General features: G+C 44.0%; 1 protein-coding gene and 1 pseudogene across 3 annotated transcripts in view; one reads left to right on the top strand and one right to left on the bottom strand.

The window, feature by feature from the left end:
• Positions 1 to 21040, bottom strand: part of MAPK4 (mitogen-activated protein kinase 4) — a 177394-nt gene that overhangs the window by 99855 nt on the left and 56499 nt on the right. The gene's annotated exons all lie outside the window — the stretch shown is intronic.
• LOC701188 (small ribosomal subunit protein eS25 pseudogene) lies at positions 12789 to 13333 on the top strand (annotated as a pseudogene).

The raw sequence follows: 21040 nt of genomic DNA on the forward strand, positions 1-21040 counted from the left end.
GTTGGGCACTGGAATGACAGATTCTGACAAAACACAAAAGAACTTTGCAAATCTAATGATTTGGAAATCAAACAGCAACAAAAAGAAAATTGGCCTCCCCTCACTGAAGAGAAGAAACACAGACTCTGAAACCCACAGAATGCCCATGGTAACTCCCAGCCACATGAAAGTTGGAGAGAAATACGTGGCTTTTGCCAGCAAGAAGGAGGCTACCGCCCCAGGGGACCTAACCCAAGTCCACCTGAAATGCCACCTTTTCCCCTCAACAGCATGAAATACTTGGTAGGTTTGACACTCTGGGGCCCCAGTTGGAAGTCTCTAACCACAGTAGGGCCCATACCCAGGAGATCAAGCCAGCAGCTCCCCCACTATGCCTTTCTCACAGCCACCCACATGTGCCAACAGCAACGGACACCTAACAGTTACATGGCGCTTTCCAAGTTCACTTTGTGCTTTTACAAACATCTCTGATTCTCACAACCACCCCGAGCGGGGAGGCACTCTGAAGTCTTGCTTGCTGTAAAGATTTTGTTGTATTATTTCCTACTGTGTTTAGCATCTGTCTGAAAACACATTCTAATCAGACAACTTTTCCACTTTTGGCTTCAGCACATCTCTCTAGGAAGGACACTGTGAGGCCAGTAGGTTTTTGCCCTAAGAGGACTGACCATCATCTGGGGGCCGCACATGGAGATGAACAATTCAAGGGGCATCAGAAGTCAGAGTCTGAGTACTAAATACAATGGAAAGATGCTGGTACAAAATGAGTTTGCAGGACAGAGCAAGCCCATGGTCCTGGACTGAGCAGAAAGCCACAAAGTTCAGGAAGGGTTTGAATGATGCCTGACACTTAGGAGATGCTAAGTTGACCCTCTTTATTCATGGTAGTTACATTCTAGTAGGATCATGTTCCTGCCAGACGTTGGTGGCAACAATGGAGTGGTCTCATGGACATTGTTAGTGAATTTCCTCTTCCTTTTTCTGGATGTATCAGAATATTGTTGATTCATTAACAATGAACTCACGGCCAACCGCATGTCTGATCAAAGCTTATCTAACACACACGACTTCTCTGTGAGGCACATCACAGCCTCCCTGGGCTTAGGAACACCAGACAGCACCTCAGCGCTCTGCTTCAGGAGCCATTTCAGAACTGCAATATCACCACCAACAAAAAGCACAAAAATGCAAAACAAAAAAAAAAATGTGGCATTAAAGAGACTGCGAAGACACTAGTTTGCAGTATGAGAGCTGAAACTAGAAGGCGGAGTGTCACCCTGTCTGACCTCAGCCAGGAATGTGCATATTGGGCGAGTTGAATTTTTCACCACTCTTTGCACATCACCGAATTACTGTGAAAGGACTACGAGTGCTGGTTTGGGGATGCAAATAAATTTTAGGGAGTAGTAAAATTGGCAAATACAGAATCCATAGGTAATGAAGATCTACTGTACCTTGGTCCAGAAAGGCTGTAAACAGAGGCATTCGGTACCTGTCTGTGGAACTGAACCAAAGTTACAAAGACAGATGAGGCTCCCAGCTGGGAAAAACAAATGCAGAGGCTGATTCGGGGAGAGAGGTTGGTTCTGTGTACTGGAGGAATGGCAGCAGCCCAGCCAGAAAGGCAGACGTGGTCAGACTGCAGAGGGCTGTGAATACTAGGATGGGGAGCTAATCCTAATATTTGTTTACCCAGCAGACCACTAAGCACCTGCCAGGTGCAGGATCAGAGCAGTGCAGAGGAGTGAAGAATTTTAGTTAGGACCTTGAAGGATGTGTCAGAAGAGGACGACACTGTGGACAGAGGAGGTGGGTCAGGTCAGCGCCTTATCCTGGGTACTCCTGGATGCCCGGAATGGCTATGGAAGGTTGGTCTAGAGAGAGAGAGAGGAGGAAACAGGCCAGGGGCGGTGGCTCACACCTGTAATCCCAGCACTTTGGGAGGCAAAGTTGGGTGGATCACTTGAGATGAGGAGTTGGAGACCACCCTGGTCAACATGGTGAAACCCCGTCTCTGTTAAAAATACAAAAATTAGCTGGGCATGGTGGTGCGCGCCTGCAATCCCAGCCACTCAGGAAGCTGAGGCAGGAGAATCACTTGAACCCAGGAGGCGGAGGTTGCAGTGAGCAGAGATCGTGCCACTGCACTCCAGCCTGGGTGACAGAGAGAGGCTCTACAAAACAAAAAAGACAGGAGGAAACAGCTCTGGGGCATAAAACCCTCAGGTCTCAGTATCTATCCAAAGGCAACTGAGCCAGGATCCTACCAGGCTGAGTGTCCCTAAGGGTTAGGCATTCCCCTCCCCCACCTCCCAACACATGAGGTTCCTTTAGGTTCCCCATCACACATTCACCTGCTGTTTACATGTCTGTCTAAAGCTAATGTTCATTAAAGCCCTTAACATTCCCAGACACAGGCACATGCTTAAAAACGTGCTTGGTCCTACAACAGTGATGGACATCATTATTACGAAGCCCAGGTACAGACAAGGCCGTCAGTTTTACCTACTCACAGCAGCCCTTGCTTGCTCACTGCCGAATCCCTAATGGCTTGGAACAGAGCCTGGGCCTCCAGGTGATTTCTTAAATGTAAGTTAACTGATTTCTATCTCTGATCTTCCAGCTGAGTGGCATTTGGTTAACACAGAACCTCTGAGCCCCAGGCTCAACCCCCCCACCCCCTGCCTTCTCCAGTGGCTTCCAACATTGTCCAGCCTCAAAGACGGATGGCCCATGGGGTCACACAGCGCCCCACGATGCTCAAAATGACCTGCATTTAGCTGATGCTCTGCTGTTGCCCTCTTGAATTTCTTCGTTATTTTTGAACAAGGAGCTTGAATTTTCATCTTGCACTTGTGCCCTGCAAATTATTTCCTGGACCTGCCTCCAGCTCCCCAGTTTCCTCTCCCACAGAGTGCTCCAGTGTTGGCCAAACTTGAGGACCAGAGACAAGTCTGTGCAAGTAGCAAGTGCTTTGCTGAAAACTTTCCATCCTAAATTAAAATATACATTTCTATTCTGGTTATGGAGCCAACTAATGCATGTAACTTAATCACACTGTTGTTTGCTCAGTCTGGCTATAAACCATGTAAACGCCAGCCTCCTGGGAGCTTTCTGCTACCGCTTGGGGAATTAACAACACACGTCAAGCTTGTTACATGATTCTCTCAGGTTCTGCTCTGATTTCTGCTCTCAGAATTTCTAAGCCTGAATACACTGCCTTTCAGCCCTGAGCAATGCCCTCCCTAAATCTTAGCGAATGTGAGCATTTACTCTTGAGAAAGCCCCCACAAAGCAGAAAGAACGAAGCCAAGCAATGAAACTCTAATCACATACTGCTTCTACCCTTCCGCATTAGGTATACCACAAGGCTTCAGTCCCGAAATCTCTTTCTATAATATGTTTCCAGAAGGATAAAGAAAAGAAATACTTTTCTCCCCAGTCTAATCTGGATATAAAATGAAATGAAAAATTGACATATCACTAAATGTGCCTGGGTCTTAGTTTATTAATCAAACAAATGGGTTGAACAAGTTAACCTAAATGTAATAAACCATGGCCAGGGAGAACAGTAGTTGGCTGTTAGCTGAGAGAATTGTGATATACAAATGCCTGGCACCACTGAGAGATGCAGCAGAGCCCACAGGAGGAATGTGGGTGGGGGAGGAGAGGTCGGAGGGGCTATCAGAAGATCCTGGCTCTAGCCCTAGTTCTTCTCCTGATGGCTCTTAAAATTGAGTTGATACCACTTCACTCTCTGGGCTGTGTTTCTCTCCTCTGCAAAACACTGACATAAAAATATTTGGTGATAGTGAGAGATTAAATAAGAACATGGATCCAAAAATCACTTTGCAAAATCTTAACAGCATTATTCTAAAATATTACATGCTACTTGGTTAAGGTGTCACGTGTGCTTAACGGGTCCCCAAAAGGCCAATATTTGATTCTTGCAAGTCCCATGGAAACTTCCAGGACCCTGCAAGGATTTCAAGGGAACCCAGACCCCAGGGAAGCGAGATTAGATGGCAATGGAAAGAATTTCTACTCCCTGTGGCCTGCCAGCCCTTGGCCTCCCAAAGCGATCAGATGTTGGATTTGGAAACAGCCAACCCGATAGAATTCTTCACACTTCTAATTACTTCATGATTTGTACACATTTTGGCGGTTGCTTCAAGGCTGTTTTATTAATTCGCAGATTTTCACTATTTTTGCTTCTCCTTTTCTTGCCAATTAGCTGGCCCACTGCCCCCACTGCCCGGGAACCCTACCTCGGAGCCAGCGTCAGGAGTCACCACAGGGACCTGGGTGGGGTGGCCTGGTGGGAGCTTATTCCCTGATGACAAAATGTTTCCTCTGTTTTGAAAGAACACCTTGAGTCACCTCTCCCAGTCTGTCCAATGCTTGATTGAGCCCTGTGGACTCACATGAGAATCTAAGACATTAGGGAGAATGCTGCTGTCGCCAGACTTGCCTCACAAACCCCATGAGGAAATTCAGAGAGGCCCCTATGTGGCCAGGTCTCGGATGTGGCCTAATCAACACCATCCAAACTCACAGGCATGGGAGACCCTGCATTCTGTGTCATCTCCTGGGCAGGCAGTACCGGTCAAGGGATCTGTCTCAAGTGCTGGGCCTCACCTCTGCTCTCTCAAATGGGATCATAACATAGGCTCTGCCCTCCTTGCTAGGTTACTGTGAGGAAGTGTGTTCAATGTTGTAAGAGCTAAATGTAGGCAAGGGGTCCTTATAAGCGACAACTTTGGTTTGAAGACAACACAGTGGCAGGGTGTTCAGCTCTGCTTTCAAGTCAGAGGGATCTCAAGGCTGGGTTTGGCCTGGAGTGGGAAACCCAGCTGCAGCCTCTCCTTCCTCCAGAGCTCAGGCCACCCCTGAAGCTGGTGGTTGGGATCAGGAAGGAAAGTTCCAGATGGGAGTGTCTGTGGCCTCAAGGAACCATTGCTATCCATTGTACCCTCTTCAGATGATTGTGTCAGTTTCTTGCTTTTGAGGGGAATCCTTCCTTTGGAATCCTTCCTTCAGAATCCTTCCCATCTCCAATGAGGCCACAGGACAGACTCCCTGGTCCACCATGAGGCTCGATGTGCAAGGACAGCAGATGCCATGATGCCCAAGCCAACCCCTAGTGCTGGTCCAAGTCTGCCTCTCCCAGGAAGCCTCCTTTGACCAGGTGGTCCACAGGAGGTCTGGGCAGGAGCCAGTTGAGGAAACACAGCAGGAGCTGGAATGGAGGCCACGTGGCCAAGATGAGTGGGTGGGGGGTGGGGTGGTAGGGAGGACAAAAATGCTGGGCTGGAATGGTGATGCTCTCCCTTCCCTTCACAGTGACAAGGCCTAATGGCAGCACCCATCTGTCTTGCAGATTAACAAGGGACAGGAGATAGCCAGGAGGCTGGTTTCCCTTGACAAAGTACACCTGCATAATAAATGACACCACGTGCAAATGCAAAGAGTCACTCGGGCACAGGGTTGGGGAACACACTACAGAACCCCATGAACATCTTGAGGATCTGGGTGTGGGGCGAGCTGTGTTCATGCTGAGTATCTGGATGAAGCACATCTGCTGGAGACCCCTTGTGACTTCCTGGGAGCCTGAAGGGCCTGGTCTCATTCCAGGTTTAACCTCAGGAGGAGACAGAAGAAAGGGTGATGAGGAATGGGAGGGAAGGGGGGACGAGAAAAAGGAAAAACAGGTTCCTAGAGGGGGACAGTGTGGGAGCAAGTGGGTCACGTGTGATACCTTGATGACCCCTTGGGCCAAAGGTTACCAACTCCTTCAGCCATCCCAGAATCCTTCCCGCCTCCAGCAAGGCCGTGGGACAGACTCCCCGTCCACGCTGAGGCTCAATGTGCAAGGACCACAGACGCCATGACACCCAAGCCATCCCCAAGGCTGGTTCAATCACACCTCTCCCAGGAAACATCCTCTGACCGTCTGGTCCACAGCACTTCTTCCTTCTGCAGACCTCACGTTCAGAGGTGGATTTGCCAGGTGTGAAGGTTAATTTTATGTCAGCTTGGTTGACCATGATGCCCAGATATTTGGTCAAACATTATTCTGGATGTTTCTGTGAGGACGTTTTTGGATGAGATTTACATTTAAATTAGTGGACTCTGAGTAAAGCAGATGACCCTTCATAATATGCATAGGTGGCCTTCTTCCAGTCAGTTGAAGGCCTTAATAGAACAAATGAAGGACTTCCCCTGAGTGAGAAGGAATTCTGCCAGTGGATGGCCTTCAGGCTTCAATGCAACCTCAGCTTATCCTGGGTTTCCAGACTGCCAGACCACCCTGCTGATTTTGGACTTGTCAGTCTCCATAATCACATTAGCTGAGTCCTTAAAATAAATGTCATTATATGTGTGTGTGTGTGTGTGTGTGTATACCTGTTGGTTTTATTTCTCTGGAGAACCCTAATACACCAAGAAACTAACAAAGCTTAAGCCAAGAGTTCCTCACTAGTAAGAGCCCCTTCCAGAGACCTGGGAGGGGCTCTAGCTATTTTCTATCTCTTCTTTCTATGAGGATCTCCCAATGCTGTATAAGCTTCAGACCTCAGCAATCCTGGGTCCAGCCTGGCTTTGATATGGTCATGTGCTACCCCAAGTCTACTCTGGTATTCAGACTTTATGCATGTCTTCCCTCTCTAATTGAACTGGAAGCTCCATGAAGGAAGGGGCTGTCTTCTACTCCTTGGCCTCCTCTGCTGTCTGTGTCACAGCCCTTGTATGTGCTAAGAGCCCAATACACATTTGCTCATGGAATGGGGGTTTGTGACTCCTGTGGTCTTTGGAGGGAGGAAGCTAGAAAAGGGCTCTCAGAGAATGATGCTGAGGACCCAGGAAAGGAGAAAAATAAAATGCAAGAATAAAGTGAGGAAGGAAAAAAATCTTGTCATATTTCATGGCCAGCACTTTCTCTGTCTCTTAGCATCCCAAGATTCTGGTCACCAAGGCTCGGTCTCCTGGGGTGACGGAGGCCATCCATCCCTGATGCAGACCCTGCATTTTCCAGGACCAGCTTGGTTCTTCCTTGACTTGTTCTTTCTCCCATGCCTCCCCCTGTGCCCTGAAAAAGCTCAGGAAAGCACAAAGCTGGCTGAGTTTTCAGGTCCTGGGCCTCAGCCTCTCCACACCGGTGTCCTGGGGCAAGTGCCAGTCAGCAAGGACGTCTTTCATTTCCAGATAGTCCTCATCTTCCAGGTACCCCAGAGAGTGAATTAGAGTGGAATTCAGTGCCACAGGCTGAGGGACAAGATAGGCTGTCTTGGTTGGGCCCTGTGTTTTGACAAAGCTTAGAGCTGACTCAACACTCTTTAAGCTTGCTGCTGGGTGCTCTCAGGTGTCACTTTCTGAACACAGCAAGTTCTCCAGATCACAGGCAGCCAAAGCTTCCCAGGCAGATGCACCAGGCAGGCATACCAGGCAGGGCTCTCCAGGAAGAGCACCTGTGTACCTTAGAAGAGATCTATCTTAAAACAATATGTTCACCAATGACACCATCACCACCACGAAAGGATTCACCATTGGTGTTATTAAAAAACAAAGTTATACTTTAAAAAAATTGTAAATTCATCATATAAACATCAGATAATAAAGAAAAGAAAAACAAAACAGAAAGAATAACCCTAACATCCAGGATAAGTCTGGCTAACACTTTGGTAGCATCCTTTTAGCATTTTCTGCTTATAATAACATTTTAAAAAGTCAAATAGGACCCTACAGTATATACTATTTTGTAAGTTATAGACTATTAACAATCTTAGGTAAACGGGAAGACTGTGACATCATGAAATAGGTCCACAGCATTGCCATATACAGTACTACACTGCTCACATGTTGATTTCCTTTACTCTTCTGGAACCTAAAATAAAATATTTGCAAATTATAACTTACTGTACAAATATCTAGGAATGTAATTGGGAAATCATAATTTGGCTGGTACTCTTGCATTCTGCTTCCATTTGTGCAACAGGCCATACAAAGCCCATACACTCATATATCCATTCATACTTTTGCCAAATGCTGATTACATCCTACTCTGTCCCAGCATTGTGTTAGCCATAAACTAGTAAACAGGTCCTTGCTCTGGTGGAATTTACACTGAGTGGGAAAAGACAAATACCAAGATAAGTAAACAGAGATAAAATAAAGTCAGCAGGAATAAATAGGGACAGGTGATGTGATTGCATATGTCAGGAAAAAAGATTATCTTGGCCAGGTGTCTCTGAAAAGAAATCATGTTGCCTGAGATCTGAAAGGTAAGAAGGGGCCATCTATGTAGCCGCTTGAGGAAGAGCAATCCAGGCAGTGCACACAGCGAGTGCAAAGGCCCTTGGGCAGAACACACTTGTTGTATTCAGGAAAGAGACTAGTGGGGCTGAAGCCAGAAGGGTGGGGTTGGGGATGAGGTTGAAGAGGTGGCAGAGCAGGACCTTGTATGTTAAAACGGTAAGTGGTTTTGACTTTATCCCAAGTGCACTGGGAAACAGCGAAGTGTTCCAAGCAGGGAAATGACATGGTCTGATTTGCATGTTTACAAGTTCCCTCTGGTTGATTCCCGAAATGCAAAGAATGTACTGCAGTTCCCCACAATAATGGGAACAGGGAGACAGTAAGGAGGCCACCTGAGGTGGTCCAGGCAGGTGACGATGGTGGCTTAGACTTCAGTGTCAGGGCTGGGGGTTCAGAGGGATGCGAGATGCATTCTGGAAGTGGAGCTAATGGGATGTGCTGACAGATTCACTGTGAAGACTGAGGACAGGAAGGGCTAAAGAAGATAATTATTTTGCTTGACTGGGTATTGAAGGTTCCATTTACACAGACAGGAAAGTGGGGACAAGTGGATTTGGGATGAGTCTAAATGAATTTGTAGAAAAATCTATGCTGCTGCGCGATGTTTATAATTCTTTTGAGACCAGCCCCCTTGGCTTGCAGGAGCTTGATGCATCAAGTGCTGAGACCTGACTGGGACCAGGTTCTAGTTCTGAATTAACCACTCCCTGCCTGAGACTTCGGGGAATTTACCTCACTCCATGGCGTTTCCCCCATCTCTGCCAAAACAGATAGATTAAATACTCCCTTCTGAACTCCTACAGCTCTCTTACAGCCTGATAAATGATACCCAAAGAGCTACTTCAGCTCCTGGAAGGGAGGCACACTATAAATTATTTTGTTTCCTTAGCTGTCTTCTGAATTAACTAACAGTTGCGTCCATATGTGTACACAGGAGATAGTTATCTTACTTCAAGGGCTCTGTTCCTGAAAAATAAAAATCTTTTGGGAACAGTATGTGAAATGAGACTATTTATCTGACTGTACAGGTCACTAATTTCTCCCCGACCATCATTAATTGGCTTGGGAGCACTGGCTTTCACTCTCATTACCGATGATGCTCTTATGCTAAAGTCTGAAACCCATACATTCAGCAGTTTGTGATGGCTGTTATACAATCATTCACAAAATGGTCTTTCGCAGCCTGGTCCATTATTCTTCTTTAAACAAATGCTGCGGTTCCAAACCTATTCTGCCTGCGTCCAAGTCACAAATCAGGGACCATGTGCCATGAGGGAGTGACGTGTTCTCAGCCAATGTGTCAATGTTTATTGAGTGCCTCTCTGAGGGCAGTACATGAGGCCAAATCCCCCTTGAGGAATGAAGGCCTCCTTGCCCCAGCTGCTGGGAGGCTGCCAGCAGACTCAGTGGCAGCCCCCTCCAAGGACTGGCTTGGCTGAACAGAGTCACCTGGCCAGGGTTCATACCTCCTGCCCAGGGCAGCCCACAGCCAAGGACAGGAAAGTACAAAGGGCCTCCAACTTGGGGCAACTCTGAAGGACCATTTCAGCCACAGAAGTCTCCACGCATCAGAGGAGGCTAACACTGTGCCTGCAGCCCAGCCACGCTTCAACCCTGCTTCCCTCTTCCCCCTTTCTCAAGTCTTAACCCCAGAAGCACCCCCTGGAGTAACAAATGCCCTTCAAGCTAATCTTGGCGCAGCCTCTGCTTCCTAGAGAACCCACTAGCACATGTGATGCCTCAGGCAGGCCCCCAAGAAAGACATGGTTGAAAACCCCACCACCGCCTCAGGGCCTCTCCATCCTCTGCCTGTCTGGCCCAATTTTGATTTGCCCTCTCAATGGTTGCCCTATATCCTGCTTCACCTTATGATAAAGTCTACTGAGATCACAGTGAACTGTTAAGGGCTGTTAATAGGCATTAAGATGTGCCCTGTCTACCCAGAAAGGCTGTATACACCCAGTGGCAGAGACTTACAAATGTCTTCTGTGCCCGGCACAGTGCCGTGCACAGGCAGTAAACGTCATGGAACGACGGTGATGGGCAGCACATGAAACGATGGCATTAGCTAACGCTAAACGCCAAATGCATGGTGAAGACAGAAAGTATCACAGATACTTGGACACTGGAGACCCTCAAGAAACTCCAGGGAAATCATAAGCAAAGCTTTTAGAACTCAAACTCTCTAGCAACAATGGAGGATTCATTTCTGGAAAAACATTTCGCCCCTGGTGGCACCTGCATTCTTACTCAGAGCTTGATTCTCTAGCTTGTCACCCCTTTTTCCTACCATCTGGGATCCTGTCTGTGCTGCTTATCAGCTCTGGAGAGAAAGAGTCAAATCTGAAATATTTAGTGGCTCTGGCCAAGGGTCTGTTTGGACAGTCAGCTAAAATGAATGGCTTCGTGGCGGATTGGGGCTCTCTGTGACTTTTCACTTCACCGAGTCATTCTGCTGTCCCCAAACCTATAATAGCAGCCTCTGCCATTAGGATCGTGGCCCATTTTTCTCCCTTGTATTTAAGGTTTCCTGCTCACATAGGTATTGCCCCGCTCTCACTCCCTGCAGCACTATGTATCTTCAGGGCACATTTTAGTGCTTAAGTACAGTTGTTATTTTTGGCCTTTAGTTGTTTCCTGTGTAGGTCTCCCTTCTTTGTGGGGATGAAGAGCTGCGGGCCAGGCATCTTCTGTCTTTTGTCTGCTGTCTAGAAGGCAGTTTGGAAAAGAAGAGCATATGTTTTGGAGTCAGAAGATTTATAATTTGGTACAAACTATTAATACTTTTGAAGCCTCAGTTTCCTAATCTGGAAAGTGGGGATACTAGGACCTTCTTCATAAGGCTGATGTGATTAAATGAATGAATGTACATAAAACCCTGAGCACAGTACCCAGTAATGTAGCAAATGATTGATAAAGTTAAGCACTGTTTTTCTTCTTTAATAGCATTCAAGGGCCCTGTTTCTTAGCAAGTCAAATAATAAAAAGGACACTTGGCCGAAAGAAGTAAAAATAAGATAAAATAATTATTAGGTTGATAGTTATCTAAATACAAGGATAACCTCTCCAAACATGGAAGGGAAAGTAGATAGATTGTTTGATGGAGCTCTGGGCCATGGGTGGATTTTTTTTCTTTCTGCAAGTTTATTTTAATGTTTTTATAATGTTCTTTGTGCTATATATATATTTTTAATTTTTATAGAGATACAGTTTCACTGTGTTGCCCAAGCTGGTCTTGAACTCCTAGCCTCAAGCAGTCTTCCCACCTCAGCCTCTCAAAATGTTAGGATTATAGGCACAAGTAACTGTACCTGGCCTGTGCTATAATTTTCAAAAAATGAGCAAGAAGATATGATGGTTTTCATATTTAACTGTCTGGCAACATTCCCCTCCCTGGGTGAGTATAAGCAGAAAGTAAATGTTGATGGGCTGGAGTGATCTCATGCATAGAGATGGTATCTCAGTTCATGGCCACAGGAAGATACACATTAAACAGGCAGATTCTGCGTCAGAATTTCTAATGAGGAAAACTAAAAATCTGCATTTTATTAGATAAGTTCCTCGTATAATGATATGCTCCTGAAAGTTTGAGAGATTCTGGCCTCCTGGAAAGAACATTGGATTTGGAGATCCAAGTTCTACTCAGCTCTGCCACTGTCTTCGCAAGTCATGGGTGCTCTTGTGTCCCATTTTGCTCTTCTCCTGTAACACTTCCACTTCCAGCTCGATGGTCATTCTGGCCCCTTTTGAAGGGAGAAAGGATCAGTCACATTCCCCACTGGGAACCCATGCCAAAGGAGAAAACTTGGCCAGAGAGCCCGGATTCCTGAGGATAGCTAAATAATCTTTGGGACAAATAAATATTCAGCAAGTGATCAGGCCTCAGCAGAAGTAAAGTGCATGCCTATTGTTGCCAACCCAAATAAAGAAGTTGCACAGCCTGCATTTCCTTGGGGGAGCCAATATCCTATTTCTGTTTCAAGGTTGGCAGCTCTGCAACTCAGTCCAGAGTCTCTACTTACACTAGCCTCCCTGTGGACCCACGTGAGGCTGTGCCTCCTCTCTCACTAGCACTGCAGAGAGAAAGGACTGCAGGGTGGAAAGGACAGAAACATCAGTCGATTTGGCGTAGCTTTGGTCAAAGAATGAAATGGTTAAAAATGGTTAAAAGGAGGTTTAGCATTATGAGTAGGTTTCCATGGAGTGTGAGTGTGCTCGCTGAAGTGAGAAAGTCTTACTGAAAAGACACAGGAAGAAAGAGGCAGTCATCAATGACATGGAAATTTGCTTGTCTCACTGGATGAAGGCCCAGTTGGGTCCAGGTCCAGCGTGGTGGCTCATGCCTGTAATCCCAGCACTTTGGGAGGCTGAGGTGGAAGGACTGCTTGAGGCCAGGAGTTTGAGACCAGCCTGGGCAACATAGTGAGACTCTGTCCCTATAAAAAAAAATAAAAATAGCTTTTTTTTTTTGTCCGACATCTTAGCAAGGCTGTGCTGTCCGCTGCTGCTCTCCGAGCTTCGCAATGCCGCCCAAGGACGACAAGAAGAAGGATGCCGGAAAGTCGGCCAAGAAAGACAAAGACCCAGTGAACAAATCTGGGGGCAAGGCCAAAAAGAAGAAGTGGTCCAAAGGCAAAGTTCAGGACAAGCTCAATAACTTAGTCTTGTTTGACAAAGCTACCTACGACAAACTCTGTAAGGAAGTTCCCAACGATAAACTTTTAACCCCAGCTGTGGTCTCTGAGAGACTGAAGATTCGAGGCTCCCTGGCCAGGGCAGCCCTTCAAGAGTTCCTTAGTAAAGGACTTATCAAACTGCTTTCAAAGCACAGAGCTCAAGTAATTTACACCAGAAATACCAAGGGCAGAGATGCTCCAGCTGCTGGTGAAGATGTATGAATAGGTCCAACCAACTGTACCTTTGGAAAAATAAAACTTTATTAAATAAAAAAATAAAAATAAAAATAAAAAAATTAGTCAGGTGTGGTGGCACATACCTATAGTCCTAGCTACTTGGGAGGTTGAGGTGGGAGGATCACTTGGGTCCAGGAGTTCAAGGTTACAGTGAGCTATGTGACATCACTATACTCCAGCCTGGGCAACAGAGAAAGACCTTGTCTCTAAAATAAATAAATAAATAAATAAATACATACATACATACATACATAAATGATTTTGGGTCCAGTTTAATTTAAACTGAGCTTTGATGTACTGGATAAACATCATAATGACTCACAGAAAATCAAATCATGGCTTATCACTTAATTTTTCCGATGAAAAGTCTCATAATTGCAGACTAGTCAGTGTATAATATCAGGACTTCTGATACCTTTAGCAAGGAATCTCTGGTTGGCACGCATTAACCCAAGTTTATAGCAATTTGATTCTTCACAAAAGATCCTTCATATAGTTTTCTTTTTGCAGGGAGACAGCCTAATTAAAATGATACAGTTGGCCAGTTCTCAGTTTACATTCACCTTCTTGCATAAGTAGCGTGTAATGACTTTAACCAATCTGGGTCGTAGAAAGATATTCTACAGAAGGCAGTTACCCAGGTCAGGTACCTGTATCTTGGAGGGCTTGAGTGTTTACCATACTGACTTTCAGATAGTGTTCTCAGGGGCACAGTCTGCATTTTCTCTTTAGATTTGGGATGCTCTTACTTACCCTGATCCATCCTTTCAAACACCTGCCCCACTCCACAATAATGATCACGCTTTTACCAATGAAGCCAACGCTTTCTCATTAGGCTTGTAGATTGTGTCTAATTGCATGTGGTCTCTAACATTTCTAAAGATAGAAATAGATATAAGCATTACCTTCATACATTTTAGAGATAATGCAAAAACACAAACATTCTCAAAGCCAAGGGAAATGTAGTAAGGACAAATAAAAGTGGCAGCGTTTACCCCCAGTTTTATCTGAAATATGGGAATAGTCACTGGAAAAGTCCTGAAGGTCTTGGCGAATCCCAGATTTTATATATAGATTTTTATGGTGGAACTGTTTTTTAAAAGCTATGTTGAGGTGGGGCGGAGCAAGATGGCCGAATAGGAACAGCTCCAGTCTCCAGCTCCCAGCGCGAGCGACACAGAAGACAGGAACGCAGATCATTGCCAGCAACAGATCAAAGCTGGACAGAGAATGACTTTGACGAGATGAGAGAAGGCTTCAGACTATCAAACTTCTCAGAGCTAAAGGAGGAATTACGTACCCAGCACAAAGAAACTAAAAATCTTGAAAAAAGAGTGGAAGAATTGATAACCAGAATAAGTAATGCAGAGAAGGCCATAAACGAACTTACAGAGATGAAAACCATGACACGAGAAATACATGACATATGCACAAACTTCAGTAACCAACTCGATCAACTGGAAGAAAGAGTATCAGCAATTGAGGATCAGATGAATGAAATGAAGTGAGAAGAGAAGTTTAAAGAAAAAAGAAGAAAAAGAAATGAACAAAGCCTGCAAGAACTATGGGATTATGTAAAAAGACCAAATCTATGTCTGATTGGGGTGCCTGAAAGTGAGGGGGAAAATGGAACCAAGTTGGAAAACACTCTGCAGGATATCATCCAGGAGAACTTCCCTAACCTAGTAGGGCAGGCCAACATTCAACTTCAGGAAATACAGAGACCACCACAAAGATACTCCTCGAGAAGAGCAACTCCAAGACACATAATTGCCAGATTCACCAAAGTTGAAATGAAGGAAAAAATCTTAAGGGCAGCCAGAGAGAAAGGTAGGGTTACCCACAAAGGGAAGCCCATCAGACTAACAGCAGATCTCTCAGCAGAAACTCTACAAGCCAGAAGAGAGTAGAGGCCAATATTCAACATTTTTAAAGAAAAGAATTTTCAACCCAGAATTTCATATCCAGCCAAACTAAGTTTCATAAGTGAAGGAGAAATAAAATCCTTTACAGATAAGCAAATGCTTAGAGATTTTGTCACCACTAGGCCTGCCTTACAAGAGACCCTGAAGGAAGCACTCAACATGGAAAGGAACAACCGGTACCAGCCATTGCAAAAACATGCCAAAATGTAAAGACCATCGAGGCAAGGAAGAAACTGCATCAACTAACGAGCAAAATAACCAGTTAATATCATAATGGCAGGATCAAGTTCACACATAACAATATTAACCTTAAATGTAAATGGACTAAATGCTCCAATTAAAAGACACAGACTGGCAAACTGGATAAAGAGTCAAGACCCATCAGTCTGCTGTATACAGGAGACCCATCTCACATGCAGAGACATACATAGGCTCAAAATAAAGGGATGGAGGAAGATCTACCAAGCAAATGGAGAACAAAAAAAAAGCAGGGGTTGCAATACTAGTCTCTGATAAAACAGACTTTAAACCATCAAAGATCAAAAGAGACAAAGAAGGCCATTACATAATGGCAAAGGGATCAATTCAACAAGAAGAGCTAACTATCCTAAATATATATGCACCCAATACAGGAGCACCCAGATTCATAGAGCAAGCCCTTAGAGACTTACAAAGAGACTTAGACTCCCATACAATAATAATGGGACACTTCAACACCCCACTGTCAACATTAGACAGATCAACAAGACAGAAAGTTGACAAGGATATCCAGGAATTGAACTCATCTCTGCAGCAAGCAGACCTAATAGACATCTACAGAACTCTCCACCCCAAATCAACAGAATATACATACTTCTCAGCACCACATCACACTTATTCCAAAATTGACCACATAATTGGAAGTAAAGCACTCCTCAGCAAATGTACAAGAACAGAAATTATAACAAACAGTCTCTCAGACCACAGTGCAATCAAACTAGAACTCAGGACTAAGAAACTCAATCAAAACCGCTCAACTGCATGGAAATTGAACAACCTGCTCCTGAATGACTACTGGGTACATAACGAAATGAAGGCAGAAATAAAGATGTTCTTTGAAACCAATGAGAACAAAGATACAACATACCAGAATCTCTGGGACACATTTAAAGCAGTGTGTAGAGGGAAATTTATAGCACTAAATGCCCACAAAAGAAAGCTGGAAAGATCTAAAATTGATACTCTAACATCACAACTAAAAGAACTAGAGAAGCAAGAGCAAACACATTCAAAAGCTAGCAGAAGGCAAGAAATAAATAAGATCAGAGCAGAACTGAAGGAGATAGAGACACAAAAAACTCTCCAAAAAATCAATGAATCTAGAAGTTGGTTTTTTTTGTTTTTTTTTTTTTGAGACGGAGTCTCGCTCTGTCGCCCAGGCTGGAGTGCAGTGGCCAGATCTCAGCTCACTGCAAGCTCCGCCTCCCGGGTTCATGCCATTCTCCTGCCTCAGCCTCCCAAGTAGCTGGGACTACAGGCGCCCGCCACCTCGCCCGGCTAGTTTTTTTTGTACTTTTCAACAAAATTGATAGACCGCTAGCAAGACTAATAAAGAAGAAAAGAGAGAAGAATCAAATAGACGCAATAAAAAGTGATAAAGGGGATATCACCACCGACCCCACAGAAATACAAACTACCATCAGAGAATACTATAAACACCTCTACGCAAATAAACTAGAAAATCTAGAAGAAATGGATAATTTCCTGGACACTTACACTCTCCCAAGACTAAACCAGGAAGAAGCTGAATCCCTGAATAGACCGATAGCAGGCTCTGAAATTGAGGCAATAATTAATAGCCTACCAACCAAAAAAAGTCCAGGACCAGATGGATTCACAGCTGAATTCTACCAGAGGTACACGGAGGAGCTAGTACCATTCCTTCTGAAACTATTCCAATCAATAGAAAAAGAGGGAATCCTCCCTAACTCATTTTATGAGGCCAACATCATCCTGATACCAAAGCCTGGCAGAGACACAACAAAAAAAGAGAATTTTAGACCAATAGCCCTGATGAACATCGATGCAAAAATCCTCAATAAAATACTGGCAAACCGGATCCAGCAGCACATCACAAAGCTTATCCACCATGATCAAGTGGGCTTCATCCCTGGGATGCAAGGCTGGTTCAACATATGCAAATCAGTAAACGTAATCCAGCATATAAACAGAACCAAAGACAAAAACCACATGATTATCTCAATAGATGCAGAAAAGGCCTTTGACAAAATTCAACAGCCCTTCATGCTAAAAACGCTCAATAAATTCGGTATTGATGGAACGTACCTCAAAATAATAAGAGCTATTTATGACAAACCCACAGCCAATATCATACTGAATGGGCAAAAACTGGAAAAATTCCCTTTGAAAACTGGCACAAGACAGGGATGCCCTCTCTCACCACTCCTATTCAACATAGTGTTGGAAGTTCTGGCTAGGGCAATTAGGCAAGAGAAAGAAATCAAGGGTATTCAGTTAGGAAAAGAAGAAGTCAAATTGTCCCTGTTTGCAGATGACATGATTGTATATTTAGAAAACCCCATTGTCTCAGCCCAAAATCTCCTTAAGCTGATAAGAAACTTCAGCAAAGTCTCAGGATACAAAATTAATGTGCAAAAATCACAAGCATTCTTATACACCAGTAACAGGCAAACAGAGAGTCAAATCATGAATGAACTTCCATTCACAATTGCTCCAAAGAGAATAAAATATCTAGGAATCCAACTTACAAGGGATGTAAAGGACCTCTTCAAGGAGAACTACAAACCACTGCTCAGTGAAATAAAAGAGGACACAAACAAATGGAAGAACATACCATGCTCATGGATAGGAAGAATCAATATCATGAAAATGGCCATACTGCCCAACGTAATTTATAGATTCAATGCCATCCCCATCAAGCTACCGACGAGTTTCTTCACAGAATTGGAAAAAACTGCTTTCAAATTCATATGGAACCAAAAAAGAGCCCGCATTGCCAAGACAATCCTAAGTCAAAAGAACAAAGCTGGAGGCATCACGCTACCTGACTTCAAACTATACTACAAGGCTACAGTAACCAAAACAGCATGGTACTGGTACCAAAACAGAGATATAGACCAATGGAACAGAACAGAGTCCTCAGAAATAATACCACACATCTACAGCCATCTGATCTTTGATAAACCTGAGAAAAACAAGAAATGGGGAAAGGATTCCCTATTTAATAAATGATGCTGGGAAAATTGGCTAGCCATAAGTAGAAAGCTGAAACTGGATCTTTTCCTTACTCCTTATACGAAAATTAATTCAAGATGGATTAGAGACTTAAATGTTAGACCTAATACCATAAAAACCCTAGAAGAAAACCTAGATTATACCATTCAGGACATAGGCATGGGCAAGGACTTCATGTCTAAAACACCAAAAGCAACGGCAACAAAAGCCAAAATTGAGAAATGGAATCTCATTAAACTAAAGAGCTTCTGCACAGCAAAAGAAACTACCATCAGAGTGAACAGGCAACCTACAGAATGGGAGAAAATTTTTGCAATCTACTCATCTGACAAAGGGCTAATATCCAGAACCTACAAAGAACTCAAACAAATTTACGAGAAAAAAACAAACAACCCCATCAAAAAGTGGGCAAAGGATATGAACAGACATTTCTCAAAAGAAGACATTCATACAGCCAACAGACACATGAAAAAATGCTCATCATCACTGGCCATCAGAGAAATGCAAATCAAAACCACAATGAGATACCATCTCACACCAGTTAGAATGGCGATCATTAAAAAGTCAGGAAACAACAGGTGCTGGAGAGGATGTGGAGAAATAGGAACACTTTTACACTGTTGGTGGGATTGTAAACTAGTTCAACCATTATGGAAAACAGTATGGTGATTCCTCAAGGATCTAGAACTAGAAGTACCATATGACCCAGCCATCCCATTACTGGGTATATACCCAAAGGATTATAAATCATGCTGCTATAAAGACACATGCATACGTATGTTTATTGCAGCACTATTCACAATAGCAAAGACTTGGAATCAACCCAAATGTCCATCAGTGACAGACTGGATTAAGAAAATGTGGCACATATACACCATGGAATACTATGCAGCCATAACAAAGGATGAGTTTGTGTCCTTTGTGGGGACACGGATGCAGCTGGAAACCATCATTCTCAGCAAACTATCACAAGAACAGAAAACCAAACACCGCATGTTCTCACTCATAGGTGGGAACTGAACAATGAGATAACTTGGACTTGGGAAGGGGAACATTACACACTGGGGCCTATCATGGGGAGGGGGGAAGAGGGAGGGATTGCATTGGGAGTTATACCTGATGTAAATGACGAGTTGATTGGTGCTGATGAGTTGATGGGTGCAGCACACCAACATGGCACAAGTATACATATGTAACAAACCTGCACGTTATGCACATGTACCCTAGACCCTAAAGTATAATTAAAAAAAAAAAAAAAGCTATGTCGATACAGACATGTATGAAGAGACATAGAACTTAGCTTGTATATATTCTTCCTCTTTTCTACAACATTAATCAAACTATTATTTGGGGGTATCAAGTAGAGCTTTACAAGCAAAATGGGGAGAAATGGAGAAACAGGAATGAAAGTAGGTACAGCGCTTAGTAACTAGTTTGGGTGAACTGACTTTAACAAGCGCGCTTTCAACAATACTGGGGAAGCCCAGAGGTCATTGAGCAGGCACGTGAGGGTCATCATGAGGGATCAGAGATGATGGGAGAGCTCAGAAGGTTAAGCCTGGAGATGGAGGTGGGTTAGCTTCAAAGATTTGCCAGGCAGCCTGGGGAAGGGGGCTAAACTTTATGTAGGCTTGATCCAGACAGTTAAAAAAGGCTAAGCATAGATATACATATATGATAGATATATATTAGAAAACAAGTTTTGGGGCAATAGAAGAAGTTTTCAAATAAGTTGGAGCTCTCCTCCAAAAGAATGGCTGATCCCTAATAAAGCAGTGAGTTCCCTGTCATGGGATGTGTTCAAGAAGAAGAACTGACCATCTGTCGAGAATAACATGGAGAAGAGTCTGGCTTCATGTAAACTCTGAGCATCAATTCAGTACTCAGGCTGAAGACTTATAAGCAAGAACAGTCACAGAGATAGAAAATGAGATGGAATAGGGGTGGCTTAAGGTCTTGTTACAAGTAGGAGTAAAGATATAACAAGAGTGTTCTAGAAAAGATTTTAAATCGTGAGTGGGAGGATCAGAAGCCTGTCACATTTCTCTCATTTGATTCTTCATATGACATCTGACTGGCCCATGAAGAAAGTTGTAATCAATGATCTCCAGGTCTCAGCTCTGGAATCCTACAGGTCGGTATGACCACCTCATCAGCTCTGCAGCTGAGATGGTAACGTGACCCTCTCCTGTGGGTGGAACAAACTGGAATTTGTCAAGGGTTTACCAAACTAGAATGAACAGGGGTCTAAAATCAAAGTCTGGTTTAGTCCCTGGAAAGTCATGTTTGACAAAACATAACACCATGGGGTTTTCCTTCTTCCTTCCTGATAAGAAGGAAATAAAGTGCTGTAAACTTTGCACTTCATTTTCTTGCCACGTGCAGCATTAAAATGAAATAATTTTCCTCCTTGATTTAAAAGATTAATTTTGTTTCCTCTGTTAAGAAAAAAGTTGTTTCAATAATGCATTTGAAATTACAGACTCTGATGTCTTCTGTTCAAATTGTTTTACCTGCAATGGGCTGGCTCTCCCATGCCTTATTTCGAGAAACCCTGCAAAAATCCAAAAGCAAAGGGAAAAATCCAGTAATAATTATTCCCTCATCAATGGGTCCTCCATCTTGCACAATAAT

This window comes from Macaca mulatta, chromosome 18 (assembly GCF_049350105.2).
Source record: "Macaca mulatta isolate MMU2019108-1 chromosome 18, T2T-MMU8v2.0, whole genome shotgun sequence".
Classification (NCBI taxonomy): Eukaryota; Metazoa; Chordata; class Mammalia; order Primates; family Cercopithecidae; genus Macaca; species Macaca mulatta.